A 13,740-nucleotide genomic window follows, 5' to 3' on the forward strand; every position below is an offset into this window, starting at 1 on the left:
TAAACTTGAATAATTATTGATATAAATAAGCCTGGCAGCTCTGTTTTGTTAACCACACTAAGAAAATAAATATAAATTTGGAATTATTTCTTAAGAATTATGAATATTTCCAGCTCCAAAATCCATTTATGTGGCAGATTGCCGTGTTGAAATGCCAAATTTTGGTAAATTTCTTCATTCAAACAGGGTTTTGAAGATACATTGATACTACCAATTGATTAACAAATCAATAAACTTGAACAATTATTGATATAAATAAGCCTGGCAGCTCTGTTATGTTAACCACACTAAGAAAATGAATATAAATTTTGAATTAATTCCAGCTCCCAAATCCATTTATCTGGTAGATTGCCGTGTTGAAATGCCAAATTTTGGTAAATTTCTTCAGTCAAACCGGGTTTTGAAGATACATTGACACTAGCAATTGATTAACAAATCAATAAACTTGCATAATTATTGATATAAATAAGCCTGGCAGCTCTGTTTTGTTAACCACACTAAGAAAATAAATATAAATTTTGAATTAATTCTTAAGAATTATGAATATTTCCAGCTCCAAAATCCATTTATCTGGCAGATTGCCGTGTTGAAATGCCAAATTTTGGTAAATTTCTTCAGTCAAACAGGGTTTTAAAGATACATTGATACTATCAATTGATTAACAAATCAATAAACTTGAATAATTATTGATATAAATAAGCCCCGCAGCTATGTTTTGTTAACCACACTAAGAAAATAAATATAAATTTTGAATTAATTCCAGCTCCAAAATCCATTTATCTGGCAGATTGCCGTGTTGAAATGCCAAATTTTGGTAAATTTCTTCGGTCAAACAGGATTTTGAAGAAACATTGACACTAGCAATTGATTAACAAATCAATAAACTTGAATAATTATTGATATAAATAAGCCTGGCAGCTCTGTTTTGTTAACCACACTAAGAAAATAAATATAAATTTTGAATTAATTTCAGCTCCAAAATCCATTTATCGGGCAGATTGCCGTGTTGAAATGCCAAATTTTGGTAAATTTCTTCAGTCAAACAGGTCTTTGAAGAAACATTGACACTAGCAATTGATTAACAAATCAATAAACTTGAATAATTATTGATATAAATAAGCCCCGCAGCTATGTTTTGTTAACCACACTAAGAAAATAAATATAAATTTTGAATTAATTCCAGCTCCAAAATCCATTTATCTGGCAGATTGCCGTGTTGAAATGCCAAATTTTGGTAAATTTCTTCGGTCAAACAGGATTTTGAAGATACATTGATACTAGCAATTGATTAACAAATCAATAATGTTGAATAATTATTGATATAAATAAGCCTGGCAGCTCGGTTTTGTTAACCACACTAAGAAAATAAATATAAATATTGAATTAATTCCAGCTCCAAAATCCATTTATCTGGCAGATTGCCGTGTTGAAATGCCAAATTTTGGTAAATTTCTTCGGTCAAACAGGATTTTGAAGATACATTGACACTAGCAATTGATTAACAAATCAATAAACTTGAATAATTATTGATATAAATAAGCCTGGCAGCTCTGTTTTGTTAACCACACTAAGAAAATAAATATAAATTTTGAATTAATTCCAGCTCCAAAATCCATTTATCTGGCAGATTGCCGTGTTGAAATGCCAAATTTGGGTAAATTTCTTCAGTCAAACAGGGTTTTGAAGATACATTGATACTAGCAATTGATTAACAAATCAATAATGTTGAATAATTATTGATATAAATAAGCCTGGCAGCTCTGTTTTGTTAACCACACTAAGAAAATAAATATAAATATTGAATTAATTCCAGCTCCAAAATCCATTTATCTGGCAGATTGCCGTGTTGAAATGCCAAATTTTGGTAAATTTCTTCGGTCAAACAGGATTTTGAAGATACATTGACACTAGCAATTGATTAACAAATCAATAAACTTGAATAATTATTGATATAAATAAGCCTGGCAGCTCTGTTTTGTTAACCACACTAAGAAAATAAATATAAATTTTGAATTAATTCTTAAGAATTATGAATATTTCCAGCTCCAAAATCCATTTATGTGGCAGATTGCCGTGTTGAAATGCCAAATTTTGGTAAATTTCTTCATTCAAACAGGGTTTTGAAGATACATTGATACTATCAATTGATTAACAAATCAATAAACTTGAACAATTATTGATATAAATAAGCCTGGCAGCACTGTTATGTTAACCACACTAAGAAAATGAATATAAATTTTGAATTAATTCCAGCTCCCAAATCCATTTATCTGGTAGATTGCCGTGTTGAAATGCCAAATTTTGGTAAATTTCTTCAGTCAAACCGGGTTTTGAAGATACATTGACACTAGCAATTGATTAACAAATCAATAAACTTGCATAATTATTGATATAAATAAGCCTGGCAGCTCTGTTTTGTTAACCACACTAAGAAAATAAATATAAATTTTGAATTAATTCTTAAGAATTATGAATATTTCCAGCTCCAAAATCCATTTATCTGGCAGATTGCCGTGTTGAAATGCCAAATTTTGGTAAATTTCTTCAGTCAAACAGGTCTTTGAAGAAACATTGACACTAGCAATTGATTAACAAATCAATAAACTTGAATAATTATTGATATAAATAAGCCCCGCAGCTATGTTTTGTTAACCACACTAAGAAAATAAATATAAATTTTGAATTAATTCCAGCTCCAAAATCCATTTATCTGGCAGATTGCCGTGTTGAAATGCCAAATTTTGGTAAATTTCTTCGGTCAAACAGGATTTTGAAGAAACATTGACACTAGCAATTGATTAACAAATCAATAAACTTGAATAATTATTGATATAAATAAGCCTGGCAGCTCTGTTTTGTTAACCACACTAAGAAAATAAATATAAATTTTGAATTAATTTCAGCTCCAAAATCCATTTATCGGGCAGATTGCCGTGTTGAAATGCCAAATTTTGGTAAATTTCTTCATTCAAACAGGTCTTTGAAGAAACATTAACACTAGCAATTGATTAACAAATCAATAAACTTGAATAATTATTGATATAAATAAGCCCCGCAGCTATGTTTTGTTAACCACACTAAGAAAATAAATATAAATTTTGAATTAATTCCAGCTCCAAAATCCATTTATCTGGCAGATTGCCGTGTTGAAATGCCAAATTTTGGTAAATTTCTTCGGTCAAACAGGATTTTGAAGATACATTGATACTAGCAATTGATTAACAAATCAATAATGTTGAATAATTATTGATATAAATAAGCCTGGCAGCTCTGTTTTGTTAACCACACTAAGAAAATAAATATAAATATTGAATTAATTCCAGCTCCAAAATCCATTTATCTGGCAGTTTGCCGTGTTGAAATGCCAAATTTTGGTAAATTTCTTCGGTCAAACAGGATTTTGAAGATACATTGACACTAGCAATTGATTAACAAATCAATAAACTTGAATAATTATTGATATAAATAAGCCTGGCAGCTCTGTTTTGTTAACCACACTAAGAAAATAAATATAAATTTTGAATTAATTCTTAAGAATTATGAATATTTCCAGCTCCAAAATCCATTTATGTGGCAGATTGCCGTGTTGAAATGCCAAATTTTGGTAAATTTCTTCATTCAAACAGGGTTTTGAAGATACATTGATACTAGCAATTGATTAACAAATCAATAAACTTGAATAATTATTGATATAAATAAGCCTGGCAGCTCTGTTTTGTTAACCACACTAAGAAAATAAATATAAATTTTGAATTAATTCCAGCTCCAAAATCCATTTATCTGGCAGATTGCCGTGTTGAAATGCCAAATTTTGGTAAATTTCTTCGGTCAAACACGATTTTGAAGATACATTGACACTAGCAATTGATTAACAAATCAATAAACTTGAATAATTATTGATATAAATAAGCCTGGCAGCTCTGTTTTGTTAACCACACTAAGAAAATAAATATAAATTTTGAATTTAATCCAGCTCCAAAATCCATTTATCTGGCAGATTGCCGTGTTGAAATGCCAAATTTGGGTAAATTTCTACAGTCAAACAGGGTTTTGAAGATACATTGATACTAGCAATTGATTAACAAATCAATAATGTTGAATAATTATTGATATAAATAAGCCTGGCAGCTCTGTTTTGTTAACCACACTAAGAAAATAAATATAAATTTTGAATTAATTCTTAAGAATTATGAATATTTCCAGCTCCAAAATCCATTTATATGGCAGATTGCCGTGTTGAAATGCCAAATTTTGGTAAATTTCTTCATTCAAACAGGGTTTTGAAGATACATTGACGCTAGCAATTGATTAACAAATCAATAAACTTGAATAATTATTGATATAAATAAGCCTGGCAGCTCTGTTTTGTTAACCACACTAAGAAAATAAATATAAATTTTGAATTAATTCTTAAGAATTATGAATATTTCCAGCTCCAAAATCCATTTATGTGGCAGATTGCCGTGTTGAAATGCCAAATTTTGGTAAATTTCTTCATTCAAACAGGGTTTTGAAGATACATTGATACTAGCAATTGATTAACAAATCAATAAACTTGAATAATTATTGATATAAATAAGCCTGGCAGCTCTGTTTTGTTAACCACACTAAGAAAATAAATATAAATTTTGAATTAATTCCAGCTCCAAAATCCATTTATCTGGCAGATTGCCGTGTTGAAATGCCAAATTTTGGTAAATTTCTTCGGTCAAACACGATTTTGAAGATACATTGACACTAGCAATTGATTAACAAATCAATAAACTTGAATAATTATTGATATAAATAAGCCTGGCAGCTCTGTTTTGTTAACCACACTAAGAAAATAAATATAAATTTTGAATTTAATCCAGCTCCAAAATCCATTTATCTGGCAGATTGCCGTGTTGAAATGCCAAATTTGGGTAAATTTCTACAGTCAAACAGGGTTTTGAAGATACATTGATACTAGCAATTGATTAACAAATCAATAATGTTGAATAATTATTGATATAAATAAGCCTGGCAGCTCTGTTTTGTTAACCACACTAAGAAAATAAATATAAATTTTGAATTAATTCTTAAGAATTATGAATATTTCCAGCTCCAAAATCCATTTATATGGCAGATTGCCGTGTTGAAATGCCAAATTTTGGTAAATTTCTTCATTCAAACAGGGTTTTGAAGATACATTGACGCTAGCAATTGATTAACAAATCAATAAACTTGAATAATTATTGATATAAATAAGCCTGGCAGCTCTGTTTTGTTAACCACACTAAGAAAATAAATATAAATTTTGAATTAATTCTTAAGAATTATGAATATTTCCAGCTCCAAAATCCATTTATCTGGCAGATTGCCGTGTTGAAATGCCAAATTTTGGTAAATTTCTTCAGTCAAACAGGTCTTTGAAGAAACATTGACACTAGCAATTGATTAACAAATCAATAAACTTGAATAATTATTGATATAAATAAGCCCCGCAGCTATGTTTTGTTAACCACACTAAGAAAATAAATATAAATTTTGAATTAATTCCAGCTCCAAAATCCATTTATCTGGCAGATTGCCGTGTTGAAATGCCAAATTTTGGTAAATTTCTTCGGTCAAACAGGATTTTGAAGAAACATTGACACTAGCAATTGATTAACAAATCAATAAACTTGAATAATTATTGATATAAATAAGCCTGGCAGCTCTGTTTTGTTAACCACACTAAGAAAATAAATATAAATTTTGAATTAATTTCAGCTCCAAAATCCATTTATCGGGCAGATTGCCGTGTTGAAATGCCAAATTTTGGTAAATTTCTTCATTCAAACAGGTCTTTGAAGAAACATTAACACTAGCAATTGATTAACAAATCAATAAACTTGAATAATTATTGATATAAATAAGCCCCGCAGCTATGTTTTGTTAACCACACTAAGAAAATAAATATAAATTTTGAATTAATTCCAGCTCCAAAATCCATTTATCTGGCAGATTGCCGTGTTGAAATGCCAAATTTTGGTAAATTTCTTCGGTCAAACAGGATTTTGAAGATACATTGATACTAGCAATTGATTAACAAATCAATAATGTTGAATAATTATTGATATAAATAAGCCTGGCAGCTCTGTTTTGTTAACCACACTAAGAAAATAAATATAAATTTTGAATTAATTTCAGCTCCAAAATCCATTTATCGGGCAGATTGCCGTGTTGAAATGCCAAATTTTGGTAAATTTCTTCATTCAAACAGGTCTTTGAAGAAACATTAACACTAGCAATTGATTAACAAATCAATAAACTTGAATAATTATTGATATAAATAAGCCCCGCAGCTATGTTTTGTTAACCACACTAAGAAAATAAATATAAATTTTGAATTAATTCCAGCTCCAAAATCCATTTATCTGGCAGATTGCCGTGTTGAAATGCCAAATTTTGGTAAATTTCTTCGGTCAAACAGGATTTTGAAGATACATTGACACTAGCAATTGATTAACAAATCAATAAACTTGAATAATTATTGATATAAATAAGCCTGGCAGCTCTGTTTTGTTAACCACACTAAGAAAATAAATATAAATTTTGAATTAATTCTTAAGAATTATGAATATTTCCAGCTCCAAAATCCATTTATGTGGCAGATTGCCGTGTTGAAATGCCAAATTTTGGTAAATTTCTTCATTCAAACAGGGTTTTGAAGATACATTGATACTAGCAATTGATTAACAAATCAATAAACTTGAATAATTATTGATATAAATAAGCCTGGCAGCTCTGTTTTGTTAACCACACTAAGAAAATAAATATAAATTTTGAATTAATTCCAGCTCCAAAATCCATTTATCTGGCAGATTGCCGTGTTGAAATGCCAAATTTTGGTAAATTTCTTCGGTCAAACACGATTTTGAAGATACATTGACACTAGCAATTGATTAACAAATCAATAAACTTGAATAATTATTGATATAAATAAGCCTGGCAGCTCTGTTTTGTTAACCACACTAAGAAAATAAATATAAATTTTGAATTTAATCCAGCTCCAAAATCCATTTATCTGGCAGATTGCCGTGTTGAAATGCCAAATTTGGGTAAATTTCTACAGTCAAACAGGGTTTTGAAGATACATTGATACTAGCAATTGATTAACAAATCAATAATGTTGAATAATTATTGATATAAATAAGCCTGGCAGCTCTGTTTTGTTAACCACACTAAGAAAATAAATATAAATTTTGAATTAATTCTTAAGAATTATGAATATTTCCAGCTCCAAAATCCATTTATATGGCAGATTGCCGTGTTGAAATGCCAAATTTTGGTAAATTTCTTCATTCAAACAGGGTTTTGAAGATACATTGACGCTAGCAATTGATTAACAAATCAATAAACTTGAATAATTATTGATATAAATAAGCCTGGCAGCTCTGTTTTGTTAACCACACTAAGAAAATAAATATAAATTTTGAATTAATTCTTAAGAATTATGAATATTTCCAGCTCCAAAATCCATTTATGTGGCAGATTGCCGTGTTGAAATGCCAAATTTTGGTAAATTTCTTCATTCAAACAGGGTTTTGAAGATACATTGATACTAGCAATTGATTAACAAATCAATAAACTTGAATAATTATTGATATAAATAAGCCTGGCAGCTCTGTTTTGTTAACCACACTAAGAAAATAAATATAAATTTTGAATTAATTCCAGCTCCAAAATCCATTTATCTGGCAGATTGCCGTGTTGAAATGCCAAATTTTGGTAAATTTCTTCGGTCAAACACGATTTTGAAGATACATTGACACTAGCAATTGATTAACAAATCAATAAACTTGAATAATTATTGATATAAATAAGCCTGGCAGCTCTGTTTTGTTAACCACACTAAGAAAATAAATATAAATTTTGAATTTAATCCAGCTCCAAAATCCATTTATCTGGCAGATTGCCGTGTTGAAATGCCAAATTTGGGTAAATTTCTACAGTCAAACAGGGTTTTGAAGATACATTGATACTAGCAATTGATTAACAAATCAATAATGTTGAATAATTATTGATATAAATAAGCCTGGCAGCTCTGTTTTGTTAACCACACTAAGAAAATAAATATAAATTTTGAATTAATTCTTAAGAATTATGAATATTTCCAGCTCCAAAATCCATTTATATGGCAGATTGCCGTGTTGAAATGCCAAATTTTGGTAAATTTCTTCATTCAAACAGGGTTTTGAAGATACATTGACGCTAGCAATTGATTAACAAATCAATAAACTTGAATAATTATTGATATAAATAAGCCTGGCAGCTCTGTTTTGTTAACCACACTAAGAAAATAAATATAAATTTTGAATTAATTCAAGCTCCAAAATCCATTTATCTGGCAGATTGCCGTGTTGAAATGCCAAATTTTGGTAAATTTCTTCGGTCAAACAGGATTTTGAAGATACATTGACACTAGCAATTGATTAACAAATCAATAAACTTGAATAATTATTGATATAAATAAGCCTGGCAGCTCTGTTTTGTTAACCACACTAAGAAAATAAATATAAATTTTGAATTAATTCTTAAGAATAATTAATATTTCCAGCTCCAAAATCCATTTATATGGCAGATTGCCGTGTTGAAATGCCAACATTTGGTAAATTTCTTCGGCAAACAGGGTTTTGAAGAAAAAAATGACACTAGCAATTGATTAACAAATCAATTAACTTGATAAATTATTGATATAAATAAGCCTGGCAGCTCTGTTTTGTTAACCACACTAAGAAAATAAATATAAATTTTGAATTAATTCCAGCTCCAAAATCCATTTATCTGGCAGATTGCCGTGTTGAAATGCCAAATTTGGGTAAATTTCTTCAGTCAAACAGGGTTTTGAAGATACATTGATACTAGCAATTGATTAACAAATCAATAATGTTGAATAATTATTGATATAAATAAGCCTGGCAGCTCTGTTTTGTTAACCACACTAAGAAAATAAATATAAATATTGAATTAATTCCAGCTCCAAAATCCATTTATCTGGCAGATTGCCGTGTTGAAATGCCAAATTTTGGTAAATTTCTTCGGTCAAACACGATTTTGAAGATACATTGACACTAGCAATTGATTAACAAATCAATAAACTTGAATAATTATTGATATAAATAAGCCTGGCAGCTCTGTTTTGTTAACCACACTAAGAAAATAAATATAAATTTTGAATTTAATCCAGCTCCAAAATCCATTTATCTGGCAGATTGCCGTGTTGAAATGCCAAATTTGGGTAAATTTCTTCAGTCAAACAGGGTTTTGAAGATACATTGATACTAGCAATTGATTAACAAATCAATAATGTTGAATAATTATTGATATAAATAAGCCTGGCAGCTCTGTTTTGTTAACCACACTAAGAAAATAAATATAAATTTTGAATTAATTCTTAAGAATAATTAATATTTCCAGCTCCAAAATCCATTTATATGGCAGATTGCCGTGTTGAAATGCCAACATTTGGTAAATTTCTTCGGCAAACAGGGTTTTGAAGAAAAAAATGACACTAGCAATTGATTAACAAATCAATTAACTTGATAAATTATTGATATAAATAAGCCTGGCAGCTCTGTTTTGTTAACCACACTAAGAAAATAAATATAAATTTTGAATTAATTCCAGCTCCAAAATCCATTTATCTGGCAGATTGCCGTGTTGAAATGCCAAATTTGGGTAAATTTCTTCAGTCAAACAGGGTTTTGAAGATACATTGATACTAGCAATTGATTAACAAATCAATAATGTTGAATAATTATTGATATAAATAAGCCTGGCAGCTCTGTTTTGTTAACCACACTAAGAAAATAAATATAAATATTGAATTAATTCCAGCTCCAAAATCCATTTATCTGGCAGATTGCCGTGTTGAAATGCCAAATTTTGGTAAATTTCTTCGGTCAAACACGATTTTGAAGATACATTGACACTAGCAATTGATTAACAAATCAATAAACTTGAATAATTATTGATATAAATAAGCCTGGCAGCTCTGTTTTGTTAACCACACTAAGAAAATAAATATAAATTTTGAATTTAATCCAGCTCCAAAATCCATTTATCTGGCAGATTGCCGTGTTGAAATGCCAAATTTGGGTAAATTTCTTCAGTCAAACAGGGTTTTGAAGATACATTGATACTAGCAATTGATTAACAAATCAATAATGTTGAATAATTATTGATATAAATAAGCCTGGCAGCTCTGTTTTGTTAACCACACTAAGAAAATAAATATAAATTTTGAATTAATTCTTAAGAATTATGAATATTTCCAGCTCCAAAATCCATTTATATGGCAGATTGCCGTGTTGAAATGCCAAATTTGGGTAAATTTCTTCAGTCAAACAGGGTTTTGAAGATACATTGACACTAGCAATTGATTAACAAATCAATAAACTTGAATAATTATTGATATAAATAAGCCTGGCAGCTCTGTTTTGTTAACCACACTAAGAAAATAAATATAAATTTTGAATTAATTCTTAAGAATAATTAATATTTCCAGCTCCAAAATCCATTTATATGGCAGATTGCCGTGTTGAAATGCCAACATTTGGTAAATTTCTTCGGCAAACAGGGTTTTGAAGAAAAAAATGACACTAGCAATTGATTAACAAATCAATTAACTTGATAAATTATTGATATAAATAAGCCTGGCAGCTCTGTTTTTTAACCACACTAAGAAAATAAATATAAATTTTGAATTAATTCCAGCTCCAAAATCCATTTATCTGGCAGATTGCCGTGTTGAAATGCCAAATTTGGGTAAATTTCTTCAGTCAAACAGGGTTTTGAAGCTACATTGATACTAGCAATTGATTAACAAATCAATAATGTTGAATAATTATTGATATAAATAAGCCTGGCAGCTCTGTTTTGTTAACCACACTAAGAAAATAAATATAAATATTGAATTAATTCCAGCTCCAAAATCCATTTATCTGGCAGATTGCCGTGTTGAAATGCCAAATTTTGGTAAATTTCTTTGGTCAAACAGGATTTTGAAGATACATTGACACTAGCAATTGATTAACAAATCAATAAACTTGAATAATTATTGATATAAATAAGCCTGGCAGCTCTGTTTTGTTAACCACACTAAGAAAATAAATATAAATTTTGAATTAATTCCAGCTCCAAAATCCATTTATCTGGCAGATTGCCGTGTTGAAATGCCAAATTTGGGTAAATTTCTTCAGTCAAACAGGGTTTTGAAGATACATTGATACTAGCAATTGATTAACAAATCAATAAACTTGAATAATCATTGATATAAATAAGCCTGGCAGCTCTGTTTTGTTAACCACACTAAGAAAATAAATATAAATTTTGAATTAATTCCAGCTCCAAAATCCATTTATCTGGCAGATTGCCGTGTTGAAATGCCAAATTTTGGTAAATTTCTTCGGTCAAACAGGATTTTGAAGATACATTGACACTAGCAATTGATTAACAAATCAATAAACTTGAATAATTATTGATATAAATAAGCCTGGCAGCTCTGTTTTGTTAACCACACTAAGAAAATAAATATAAATTTTGAATTAATTCTTAAGAATTATGAATATTTCCAGCTCCAAAATCCATTTATCTGGCAGATTGCCGTGTTGAAATGCCAAATTTTGGTAAATTTCTTCAGTCAAACAGGTCTTTGAAGAAACATTGACACTAGCAATTGATTAACAAATCAATAAACTTGAATAATTATTGATATAAATAAGCCCCGCAGCTATGTTTTGTTAACCACACTAAGAAAATAAATATAAATTTTGAATTAATTCCAGCTCCAAAATCCATTTATCTGGCAGATTGCCGTGTTGAAATGCCAAATTTTGGTAAATTTCTTCGGTCAAACAGGATTTTGAAGAAACATTGACACTAGCAATTGATTAACAAATCAATAAACTTGAATAATTATTGATATAAATAAGCCTGGCAGCTCTGTTTTGTTAACCACACTAAGAAAATAAATATAAATTTTGAATTAATTTCAGCTCCAAAATCCATTTATCGGGCAGATTGCCGTGTTGAAATGCCAAATTTTGGTAAATTTCTTCATTCAAACAGGTCTTTGAAGATACATTGACACTAGCAATTGATTAACAAATCAATAAACTTGAATAATTATTGATATAAATAAGCCTGGCAGCTCTGTTTTGTTAACCACACTAAGAAAATAAATATAAATATTGAATTAATTCCAGCTCCAAAATCCATTTATCTGGCAGTTTGCCGTGTTGAAATGCCAAATTTTGGTAAATTTCTTCGGTCAAACAGGATTTTGAAGATACATTGACACTAGCAATTGATTAACAAATCAATAAACTTGAATAATTATTGATATAAATAAGCCTGGCAGCTCTGTTTTGTTAACCACACTAAGAAAATAAATATAAATTTTGAATTAATTCTTAAGAATAATTAATATTTCCAGCTCCAAAATCCATTTATATGGCAGATTGCCGTGTTGAAATGCCAACATTTGGTAAATTTCTTCGGCAAACAGGGTTTTGAAGAAAAAAATGACACTAGCAATTGATTAACAAATCAATTAACTTGATAAATTATTGATATAAATAAGCCTGGCAGCTCTGTTTTTTAACCACACTAAGAAAATAAATATAAATTTTGAATTAATTCCAGCTCCAAAATCCATTTATCTGGCAGATTGCCGTGTTGAAATGCCAAATTTGGGTAAATTTCTTCAGTCAAACAGGGTTTTGAAGCTACATTGATACTAGCAATTGATTAACAAATCAATAATGTTGAATAATTATTGATATAAATAAGCCTGGCAGCTCTGTTTTGTTAACCACACTAAGAAAATAAATATAAATATTGAATTAATTCCAGCTCCAAAATCCATTTATCTGGCAGATTGCCGTGTTGAAATGCCAAATTTTGGTAAATTTCTTTGGTCAAACAGGATTTTGAAGATACATTGACACTAGCAATTGATTAACAAATCAATAAACTTGAATAATTATTGATATAAATAAGCCTGGCAGCTCTGTTTTGTTAACCACACTAAGAAAATAAATATAAATTTTGAATTAATTCCAGCTCCAAAATCCATTTATCTGGCAGATTGCCGTGTTGAAATGCCAAATTTGGGTAAATTTCTTCAGTCAAACAGGGTTTTGAAGATACATTGATACTAGCAATTGATTAACAAATCAATAAACTTGAATAATCATTGATATAAATAAGCCTGGCAGCTCTGTTTTGTTAACCACACTAAGAAAATAAATATAAATTTTGAATTAATTCCAGCTCCAAAATCCATTTATCTGGCAGATTGCCGTGTTGAAATGCCAAATTTTGGTAAATTTCTTCGGTCAAACAGGATTTTGAAGATACATTGACACTAGCAATTGATTAACAAATCAATAAACTTGAATAATTATTGATATAAATAAGCCTGGCAGCTCTGTTTTGTTAACCACACTAAGAAAATAAATATAAATTTTGAATTAATTCTTAAGAATTATGAATATTTCCAGCTCCAAAATCCATTTATCTGGCAGATTGCCGTGTTGAAATGCCAAATTTTGGTAAATTTCTTCAGTCAAACAGGTCTTTGAAGAAACATTGACACTAGCAATTGATTAACAAATCAATAAACTTGAATAATTATTGATATAAATAAGCCCCGCAGCTATGTTTTGTTAACCACACTAAGAAAATAAATATAAATTTTGAATTAATTCCAGCTCCAAAATCCATTTATCT

Source organism: Leiobunum rupestre, chromosome 7, assembly GCF_980474605.1.
Source record: "Leiobunum rupestre chromosome 7, qqLeiRupe1.1.hap1, whole genome shotgun sequence".
Lineage (NCBI taxonomy): Eukaryota > Metazoa > Arthropoda > Arachnida > Opiliones > Sclerosomatidae > Leiobunum > Leiobunum rupestre.